The sequence below is a fragment of the Condylura cristata genome, unplaced genomic scaffold, assembly GCF_000260355.1.
Source record: "Condylura cristata isolate star-nosed mole 26May11 unplaced genomic scaffold, ConCri1.0 scaffold00021, whole genome shotgun sequence".
In the NCBI taxonomy this organism is placed as follows: domain Eukaryota; kingdom Metazoa; phylum Chordata; class Mammalia; order Eulipotyphla; family Talpidae; genus Condylura; species Condylura cristata.
The window spans coordinates 7,374,044-7,385,661 of NW_004567122.1; the positions used below are offsets into that span (position 1 = coordinate 7,374,044).

Below are 11,618 nucleotides of genomic sequence, written 5' to 3' on the forward strand. Positions count from 1 at the left end.
TGAAGGTGGAGATGACCTGAATGTTGAGGAAAGAAAAATTTTAAACAAAAGAAAAATATTGAGGCAGAACAACATGACCAATTTTCCCCTTAAAATTCCAATGTTGAGGCCCTCCCTGGTGGTGCAGCAGGTTAACGCACAGCACTGAGAAGCTAAAGCCACTTCTGCATGAGTTCGATCCCTAGCTCTATAGCTGACATAGCTGACCCACATGACACGGCAGACCTCTCCTGACCTGCCTGCGGCTCCCCTCAGCAGCGTACTTTAATCAGTCGGCCTGTTCTGGCTCCCCGCTCTGTCTCTGCTGAATCTTCTATGGCCCCTGCACCTCTGGCCTGTATCCCAGTTCTGTGTGCATAAATAAACAAATCTTAAAAAAAAATTCCTATGTTGTATTCATTGTCTGCACTTTTCTCCTATAGGCTTTAGTTAAATCAGCTTAGAGCCAGAAGCGATAAAATGATTGCCATCAACTGATAATTGCTTTGGTTTAGTTCAATAATCATTCTTTATAAACCATTATTATATTTAATATTAATCTGTGTCCTTGTTAATTGTGTCAGCATACAATCAAGGAAGATGTTACCCAAGGAAAAGAATGCTCATGTAGCCCTCCTGTTTTTATCAACAAGGAAACTATGAGGTATGGCATTGAGTAAATGAGTTAAAATGGAGAAATATCCCTCCCTCTTGCCATAGGAAAAAATAAAGGAGAGAGAAAAATAATTTTACATAATATTTAATATCACTGTTTATATTCAAGAAATCAAAAGGACATTTATTAAATTTTAAAGTATTTTTTAAATTGTAGTGACTTTTTATTGTAAATTTAATGTGTTATTGGTAGTATAATATTTATAGTCACAAGTGACATTAATATCCAGTGTCTCAGAAATTCTTACCTATCGACTCCCACAGTAGCCAGTAAATAAGTTCTTGGAGAAAATTTAGTTTTACGGTAGTGTAACTGAAGTCTATTATCTAACTTATAGAACATTATAGTGAGTTTTTACTCATTTATTTTCTCTATATCAGGAAATGTCCCATGTATTACCTTATTCTGCTGTCTTTGTGCTATTTGTGATGAAAAATAAACTTGTCCAATAGCACACTCTTCATTTTGTATACAAAAAAAAAAGGGGGGGGATAAATTCCAATTATCAAAATTGCTATTCAAAGAATTCAAGCAACACATGAGTGGAAACCTAAAAGCACAGAAAAGTAGAGAAATCTGTCCAGTCCAATGTTACACTAATATGAACCACATTTTCTGATGGATTTTTAAGTCTTTTCCTTTACGGCCACTATTCCATACTGATGCCCTAAATATCACAGAGGAGAATTTTAATGCCATGCACACGATTTATAAAGAACCTTACTGAAGCAGGAAATACTGAAATTTTCTCTCTGTTATTTATTTTTGCAGTAGACTCTATATTTTCTAGTTACTCTTTCTACCTTTTACTGATTTCTCTCATTTCAGATCTTTCTGAACTTTACACAAAAGGAGATTTGTTCCATTACCAGTTTTACTGTTAATCTGTGCCTGCTATTTTTAAAATTGTTTCATATTTTATGTTATTTTTTTACTGTTACATAAACCAGAATAAAACACATGCTTGGCCATCAACCAGAAATAAGCTCAGTGGCCACATGTTAATATAACCATACAGAATCTCACCTTCCTCCCCAAAACTAATCCAGGATACACAATTCTCAAAGTTTGGAAAAAGCATAATAAAAACTCATAGAAAGAGACTTGGAGTGATTTCAAACATTCTGCTACTTGTCAGAGGCAACATTTCTTGAGATGCTCCTATTTTAATTCTTGATGACTAGAATCTAGAATTATTACAAATGTTAGTTATGAGTGCTCTAAAGGGATGCTAGGCCCTGTACCAAAATAATTCATTTTGCAAGCCTATTTGGTAGAACATACTGAGAGATTATGAAATGTGAAATATTTTGTTTCTCATCAGGAGCTTGGGGAATAAAGAATAAGAAGAGTAAAACTAGCTTTATTTTATATACGGAAAACATGAGGACAATTTTTATGTATAGCAACACCCTGGCAGCAAAAATTCAAAATGTAATTTGTATATCTTTGCTTTTAGCTTGGTGAGCCACAATAATCTAAAGACAGTCAGCCAGTGGTGCAGAGACTTTGGAAGAACTCTGCTATGATTAAGAGCCAGATGAAGTTTGCCAAGTGCTTCTTTCTCATTGTGTGACTATGATATTTGTGGATAAAGACTTTCAAGTGAACATTCTGCCTATCAAAAAGTCTGTCCTAATTGTTGGTTAGAAAGTTTCAACTCCACTTCTGTATGCATAAATAAATAAGTCTTACAAAGAAAAAGAAAATTTCAACTCAACAATTGGGCAAATTTATGTCATAGTATAGTTTCTGCATGTTTGCATGGTTTCCAGATATAAGACAAAACCTTTAATTTTTTTCACTCCCGTCTTTCCATTTTTTCCTAAAGATCCACAAAAATGATTTTAATTTTATCAAATAGTCTTATTAAGTAAATTATTTTCCCTACCATCCTTATAGAACATTTATCGGTAACTGCTGAATTAATTCTAAAGAAATATGTTAATATAGACACCCCATGAGATGTTTTTCAGTGTTTTGGGGAAAATTGCAAACTAAGTAAGAGCCATATTTGTTTTATTTTATTTATCAAGTTTCAGTGTCTGTACCTTTACCTTCTTATATGTTCAATTTCATATTTTTCCTTACTCCAGCATGCTAGAAAATCAAGATAAACTAGTTGGCATCTTTTTCTGATAGCTTTCCCTCTAGTTTATCATCTGTTTTCCTTAGAAGAGTTAAGTTTGAATTAATTTTCAAAACTGTGATGAGTCAAATTAAAATGTTGGTCAATGAAGTTTAACCCTTTAAGTTAAATTTGTATTAGCAAACGTGATCAAAAATAGAATATAGACATTGGAGAAAGGTGATTTAGATCATTATCTTCAAGTGAAGGGGGTTGAAAACAGTTGATACTTGTCACTAAGGGTTTGTTCTATTTTATTTTTTAAAAGATGTATTTATTTATGCATACAGAACTGGGATACAGGCCAGAGGTGCAGGAGTGGTGAGACGATTTATCAAAGACAGAAGATTCAACAGGCAGATGTACTGAAATACACTGCTGAGGGGAACAGTAGCTGGGACAGGAGAGGTCTGCTGTGCCGTGTGGGTCAGCTCCCTGGCTGGGGATCGACCTCAAGATGAAGCAGCTGCAGGTAGATTTGTAGTGCGGTGTTTTAATCCATTGTACCACCAAGGTTTGTTTTAGTAGGTTAAAAAATGTTACCTTGCAGGCCAAAGCCAGAGTATTTATACATGCAATTAATACTGAATTCTATTAATTTAACAACTGTTATATTTCCAGTTTGTAGTAGGAACTTTATAGTTATTGTCATATTTAGCTTTACTGTCCCATTAATTCTATGAAGTAAGTGTAGTTCTTTCCATTCACAGATCATATAAATCTGAGGCACAGAAGGCTAATTAGTTCTACTAAGGTTATAAGTAAGGGCAAAGCTAAGATTAGAATCGAACTTCAGAGAAATTCAAAATTATCTCCTCCTGTCTACCATGCTATGATGCAATTGCACTTAAAAGCAAACACATTTGCTTACAAGAATGCCTCTCTTCGCTATCCTGCCTTATACTTCACGATTCAACCATCTCCATTCCCCTTATCCATTAGAGTTTCATAAGCCCTTTCTTATTCAAACAGTGGCTCTTTATTTTCTTTCTCAGGTGATTTGAAAGAGTAATAAATGGACATTTCTTTTGTTTATGTTCACTTATTTTTTTAAATCTCAATACTTCACTTAATTAACAAATAACTTCATTTTCTTTTAGAAATTATGCACCTGTCAGATAATCTTTTTGTGGAAAGTTGCCTTTATACTGTAGGATATACCCTACTTAAAACATTCATGCTATTTTAAACTAGATAATTAAAATGGATAATTAAACTGGTTAATTATTTAATTGAATGATATCTCCCAACCCCATCTTCTCACCCCTGGTAGAGCTGGCTGAGCAGAATGCTCATGCCCTAGCTTTTATCCACTCCTTCTAGGTACACAGAAAAGAAACAGAAGAGTCCTTGGTAGCTATCATCTGTCTTCTACCCAAGGCAGAAAATCCTTCCACAGACGACTTCTGGATAAGTAGCAGTCCAGACTACCACTGCCTTGATTGCCTGGAATCTCAATGACTTCAAGTATATTGCCTTAATATTGCAGGCATAACCTTCCACTATCTTTCATATGCCAGTATATTGGTGTCATATAATATAAAACAAATACCCTTTTGATTAAGTAAAAAAAAACCCTGCAATATATAAAGATAATGATACTGTTCTTCTAGAGTCTAATGTTCTTTAAATAGCATTGTTCCTTCAACTGCTATGCATGTGACACGTTCCCCAGATGTCTCCTGACATTCTGTACTCATCAAACCCTTGCTACCTGCCTGGAGGTCAAACACTCCCTGAGCAGTCTGCTGCCAAAGACTTTGGTTCAATTTGGAGCACTGATAAATACACACTGTATTCACACCCTCGGACAACATCTCTAGGGCACAATGGAAGAACAGAACAGGACACTTCATTCACCAGTTAGAAGAGGAATGTCAGAGAAAGCTGTTCCTAATAGCAAACATCAGGAATCTCAGATTTGTGAAGAGACCAAACAATGTTAAACCAGGCGAGGCAAGATTGTTGATCATGGTTGCCTTGATGTCAGTACTTTGATTACATTAATTCACTGCAAATGTATTAGCATTAGCATTGTATTAGTCCTATTATTTTGGTTCTTGTAAGGTTAAAGACGTGTGATAATTGATGAATGTTTAAAAAAAATTTCCACGTATCCTTTCATACTTGTATCATGCTAAGTCCACTGATCAATACACAGAGCGAACTACTGGAATATTGGTCCTTATATTCACCAGTGTGTGAGAATGAGGTGGGGCCAAGTTCCTTTGCTGTGTAAGTTTTGACAGTAGCATTGGCTTTCAGGCTGTATAGAAACTTGAAGATTTTGACATCATTTGCTCAAGATCTTAGAACTATGAATTGTAGAACAAAGTTGAAAATCAGGTTTTCTAAAACTGATTGGTCTTTCTACTTTCCAGAGAAAGTAGAACTAAAACAACACACTGTAATTCTAGGTGCTAGCAGTTTCACAGAACTGAAGGTAGGAATCAATACATTCAAAGTCAACATGTCAGCTTGCATATTACAAGCAGTTGTTAGTCTTCACGTTTTTCTACAAGATGAAGAAATGTTTTCAGTTTGGCATATAATTTTTAAAAGCATTTTCTCAGTTTCAGCTTATTTGTATGATATTATCTGGCCAGCTCTATAAATTCCACTTATAACCTTTAACCCACCACCTTGGCTTTTTTGCCTTCATACTTAATGCCACGTTGGAGGATCTTTATTTGATAACACAGCCTGCTCCATCAGAATATAAGCCTAATAAGAGTTATTTTGTTCTTTCTAGCATCTTCAATCATGTCTGCCTCATATTAAAAAAATAGACATATTTATAATCATTATGAGACTTATTGAACAAAAATAAAAAGCTATTTTCCCTGTTTAAAGTGAAAATATGTCCAGATGGAAAAATAGAGTAATTTAAGTACTACATTGAGTTCAATCTCAATTGACCAAGAGTCATTTTTCTGTTTCATAAGAAAATGTCCTAAACCAAGGTAAGCAGTTTCACAAGCTGAAATGTCAAGAACCATTTTGAATGTATTGATAAGTACAATTTTTGAATGACTTTTTGTGCTTAATGTATATAAATATGAATATATATATTCATATATATATACATGCACATATATATGGAATATATATATACACACATACACATATATATGGAATATGTATATATATATATATACACACATACACACATATACATACACACACACATATATATATATATGGAATCTCAATTGTGCTGACCTAACTATCAGTGAAAAATTAGTTGGGAAACAAAATTTAAATCCTGAATCCAATTATTCACTTGCTCTTCAGAATATTGAATAGAAACAGGACTTTTATATGTGTTCACAGAAGCATATGCATCTCAGCATCTGTTTCCTTTCCTTGTATTAATCTTTAGTGTTGCTATATTTATTTCTGAGGTTTAAATGATTTTATGTAGGCGTGAAAGACTATTCAGTACATCAAGAAGAACTCTTTTGAGAAGTCTGATGAAATATGACAAATTATGTGGATCAGCAGTCTACAATTGAATTTCTGATTCAGAAATGGAGTCAAGCCAAAGCATCTTAATGTGCAAAATAGCTTTCCCTTTTCTTTTTCTTCCATTAGTATAGCAGTCAACCTTTGGGCTGTATATGAATGCTACTATGTTTAAACTACTAAATATAAAGATTTATGATTCAAAGTTTTAAAATACCAGTGTAAAGATTATATGGGTTATTTACATCTCTTCTTGTTCTTACTACTATTATTTTTCTTTAGCTTCATTTGCAGCATGAAACAAGTGCCACTGAAATGGAAAGATAAATACAACAAAGGGAACAAAGGAATTTACTTAATGATTTGAGTGAATTAAATGGAAACTCCGGGGTGGGGGGCGATAGCCAATACTTGAAAGGTGGCATCTCCACATCTCTGACCTGGGGTCCCCATCCTCTCTTCCCTCTCTTCTGCTGTCTATTGTGTTTACTTACTTTTCCAGTACAGGCTCTCCCCACCCCCTTGTTGCAAGCTGCCATTAGGGTAATAACAGCCATAGCAAGAATGAGTGGCTTGTTCCTCCCTTTGTAAGAAAGTGCATTTAAGCCAAGGTGACACAGGAAAGAAAGTGTAGGAGAAAAAAAAAAAAAAAGCAAATGAAGGAAAGTAGAGATTGAGGGAGGAAATACCTGAGCAAAGCAAAGTAAAGATAGAGAAGGAGAGAAGGTGGGGGGGGGGGGTGGGGGGGGGAGAAGGGAAAGAGGACAAGGGAAGGGAAGTGAGAGAAAGGAAAAGGAAAGAATGATGAGTAGTGAAAGGAGACAAAATTGTGTGTGTGTGTGTGTGTTATCTTGTTAAAGGTTTACATCTTTATTGAGCTCTTGGATATTTCAATCAGTAGTTGTTAAATGGTTTAAAAAATTGAGTTTAATATGAAGTCTTAATTTTACATTTAACATACTGAGTTACCAAGTTGGTTTTCTAAACTACCCTGAGTACATCTTCAAAATAAGTTTTCAAATATTCAACCATTGTCTTTTTTAAAACTCATTTGTTCTCATATATTTCCTTAATTCTAATTAATTATAATTTACTATAGGATTAGTGAATTATCTTGAGTATATCTCTTCAAAAATATTTGTAAAGTAACTTGTATATTAAAACATCCTCTGTAAACTCCTTGAAAGTCAGGATTGCGATTGTCATATGCAGGTCATTTTGTTGTTATCTATTTCCTCACCTGAATTACATGGCTACTCAATGATACAGAGAATTTACAAGGAAGGAAATAGAATTAATACATCAATGTTCATTGACAAGCATTCCTACCAGAAAGAATGAATAAGATACTATTTACAATTTCATCAAATATTTTTGTCTTGAAATGCCGAAGTCATTGATACAGTGGGAATTCATTATCAGACTACCTGAGGTTTGGAGAAAATCTGTTATTAGTTCAGTATTATTCCAAAAGACAGTTCAGATTTGCCAATTCTAGAATGTGATAGCATTCCTTAGAAAACTGAGATAAAGAAAGCTTGGAAATAGGACCATATTTATAAAAGTTCTGCTTTGCAATTGACACCTCTAACTTCTAAAGCTTGCTTAAAATAACTAAAAAAAGGGCACATTTAACACTCTCTGTGACAGCATAGCTGAAAGTCTCCTGAAGTGTTAAAGAACAGTTGACTAAATGTTATTCCATGAAGGTTGAAGGCAGTAGCATTAGTCTGTCACCTGACCTATTTCTCTCACTTCATAAATTTAAAATAAATCAACAGACAATGGTTTCCCTTTCCCTAGTTATTAGCAACACATAAAAAAGGAGAGATCACTCTCTTTTGTTGTCTATTTTCACAAGATATATCGAGTACAACAGGTATTAGTACATCCACCTCCACTGCACAATATTAGTAGGTTACCTACTTCCATAAATCCTTCCTCTTCTTCCTTTGCCCATAGGGGCCATTTCTTCTAGCTCTACCATGTCCAAGAGAATGGTGCAAAAGTCCATCTCATATTTATCTTTCTGCTCTTGGAGATAAACTGTATTTTATAGGAATTTCTGATTGGCTTATTTATAGTTCTTCATTAGAAAAATCTTTAGTAAAGAGGAATACTTTGTTTCTTTAAAATTATAATCTTCTCAAAAAATATATTTGTTTTCCAAGTGTACCACAGCTAGTGCTAGAGAAAAAGTAACACATCAGGTTTGACGTTAAACATAATGCATTATCAATGAATTGCAGCCCAGAAAGAATTAGCCTGTTAGGTGCACAGTATCTCTGTCCTGGCTTCCAGCCAGGGCTGATATTCTAGCCTTATTGTATAGGTTTTCCCAGCTCTTTTCCAAATCTGGGTAGGCAGCACTAGCTAGAATCTTCTAGTTTGAACACAGCATGTTAATACTTCTCGGTTCTTCCTGAGTAGTTGTTACTGTATGAAGCAAAGAAAGTTTGATTTATGGATTTTATTCTCACTCTGTTTCCCACTCAGACAGAATGTTCAGGAGAGCATATAAACATTAGATATAATAGGAGAAAACATTTTACTGGGTTAGCAACAGTTATTTAGCACCTTTAAGAAGTAATGAAACATCAAGATTTAAATAAGAAATTAAGGTTATTTGAAATCCTATTATAGAATAATGCTTTTGAAGGGAATACAATATAGACATAACTGTTTTAATAGTCAGATAAAATATAAAAGTTTCCCTTTTCTTCACATGAAACTATTTATAAACATGCATTTCCACTTTGGTTATCAAATATTAGAATAAGAATGAGTTTTACATATTTGCATATAAAAGTCTTCATGTATCTTAGTTTTTAAAGGAAATTACTTCAATGCACACATTTCTTAGATAACTTCAGCTGGTAAAAACGCAGTTAATATGCATATTGCAAATTCATTGAAAGGAAAAGATACTAAAATTCTCATGACATTTTTGCCTCTTTTAAACTTAAGAGTTATGTCTAACTTCCTATGTCTAACGTCCTATGTAACATCTATGTTTTCCCTTGGATTGTTTTCATTTTGATGTTAATAAGTCAGACTCATTTCAATTTACTTCAAAGAATTTTCTAGGTATTATTGTCAGTTTAGCCACATGACAGGAAGATGAAGTTAAATAAAAAAAAAAAATCCTCCATAGTGTCCAATTTCCAGAAATCTTGCTCATTAATTTATACTGAGACTTCTAGCAATGTAGTACTGTGTGATCTGGGTCATCTTATTGCATATTTGTCAACAAACTGAGTATCTAAACCTATGTGGCAACTATTTTGTACCTACTGATAACTAATTCTCTTGGAAACTTAGACTTGTTAGCGGTCTTTATATTCTCTACAGGTATATGCTTCAAGAAAAACCTGTAACCAGCATAACACTTATTGGCATATAGCTGATTTACTTTTTTAACAGAAGAACTTGAAATTACCCTTTTTAGATGAAAAAATAATGTAAAATATTTGTGGGGAAAAACTGCCTCCCAGTTTTGGGGAAAATGCAAGCAATTAGAATAACTTTTGTCTTTATCAATTTCCTTTTGTTTCAAGAAGCTAACAGTACTTAAATCATGGAGTTCAAGTTGAGAAAGTCAATCACTGAAATAATTAAGAAAGCTCATTGGTATTTTTGTATGTAGTTTAGTTTAAAACAATTATGATCTTGAGTAAATAAAAAATAATCTGATAGATACACTGGGAAAGCAAGCACAGGTAAATATGAAAGTGACATGATCAGGTATAAACTGATAAACTTTTAAAGAATATTTTAGCAATCTGGATAACCTAGCATAATAAACAAGAGATATTATCATTTGAAAATACTATGCAACTAACTCTGAAAAACACATTGTTTAATGAACCAGGACAATTTACAAGAGAATACTTTCCTTTTTTATTTACTTTTCTCCAACAAATATATCAAAAGAGATAAGTAAAATATTTAAATGATATTTCTTATTTTTTACTTCATTCTTTGAATGAGGAAGTTGGAAGTGTTTGCATATAGAGTGCAAAGCTTATTTTTGTCCTCCTGAAAATGTATGCTTATGGTGCATGCTATATATTGTTCGATGAATTTATTTGCCTTTCCTAATAGGAGCTAGTTGGAAAGCATCAATTTCTATAAAAGCAATTTATGACTGTATCATACAATTTCAAATGTCTGTGACAGCTGTTTTTCTAAAGCAGACCATTAAAACAGAGCCTGCCTATAAATCTCAGGTCCCAAAGAGAGGAGTTCCCATCTTGAGAAATCTGAATGCTATGCTATCAGAAACACTTCTCCGGGAAGCATTTATAACCTCACCGTTAGCTCTGGATACTCAGTGTGTAAAATTTGCAATTTCCACATAAAAAAGTTAAAATTGCTATCAAGTGAGGTATACATTCTCCATATATTCTGGCAATAGTTTAAAATATTGGAAGTTCCAGGTCTTTTAAAGCAGAACTGTATTCCTATTTATAGTGCAAATATAACTTCTACAAAGGGTAGGGACAGGTAAGCACACGCATGCTGACCAGGGAGAATCAACTGGGCTTAAATCTATTACCAGCTTCTACATAAACCTTTCACAAATAAAACTTTATTGTGTTCAACCTGTTTACATAGCCAACCACATACTCACTGATAACACACACCTTGCTTTCAGCAAATTAAGAAATAACTTACCTAGAGAAGCATTTCAGTTTTTTTTTTTCTTTTTCTAACTTGAATTTATCCCGAGTTAGAAAATGAAATATCCAGTATTCAGATTCACTTGGCCCCAGGTTAATTAGTAGGAGCTTTCAGTTCACACAATCTGCCTGAACAATATTCCGAGAGCACTCTTGAGCTCCAGTCCTAGTCTCTGAACTCTTCCAGCAGACTTCTTTTTATTTATACACACATTGTCCTTTTCAAAACAAGCAGCCAGCTGGAATGATTCAAACCTCTGTTCAGCATACCGTTAAAATTCAGCTTCCTTCTTGGACACGAGAATTACCCCGGGGAACGAACCCGGTACAGCAAAAAGGCTATGAGAACTATTTAATCACCGGAATACCAGCTGCTCCTTCTCTGCTGCGCTGCCTGTTTAGCGTAGCGGTCTTGCCCTCCCTCCCTCTTTCTCCCACATCTCCAGAACTATAAAGGAAGCTCTGCCGGATTATGATTGGCAGAAACAGCCAATTCCTTCAGCTAATCATCCTCAAGACTTTCAAGGACCTGGAGCTGTTGTGATGTCATCCAGGCAGCGGGATGTTACACATGAATACATTCCAACAGAAGCTAATTCAGCCATCAGCTGCATTCCTCTCCACTGTGATTGATTAGATGCTCCTTGAGGATTTGCATAATCTCTCATTGTACAGTCGGACTTGGACA

General features: G+C 34.3%; 1 protein-coding gene across 2 annotated transcripts in view; it reads right to left on the bottom strand.

Moving 5' to 3' along the window:
* The window catches only part of NDST4 (N-deacetylase/N-sulfotransferase (heparan glucosaminyl) 4), a 223,156-nt gene extending 211,814 nt beyond the window's left edge, over positions 1–11,342 (bottom strand). For both annotated transcript variants that reach the window (XM_012727987.1, XM_004686628.2), the window contains exon 1: positions 10,926–11,342. The gene's annotated coding sequence lies outside the window, so the exon portion shown is untranslated. The remainder of the gene's footprint in view (positions 1–10,925) is intronic.
* Between the last annotated feature and the right edge of the window lie 276 nt (positions 11,343–11,618).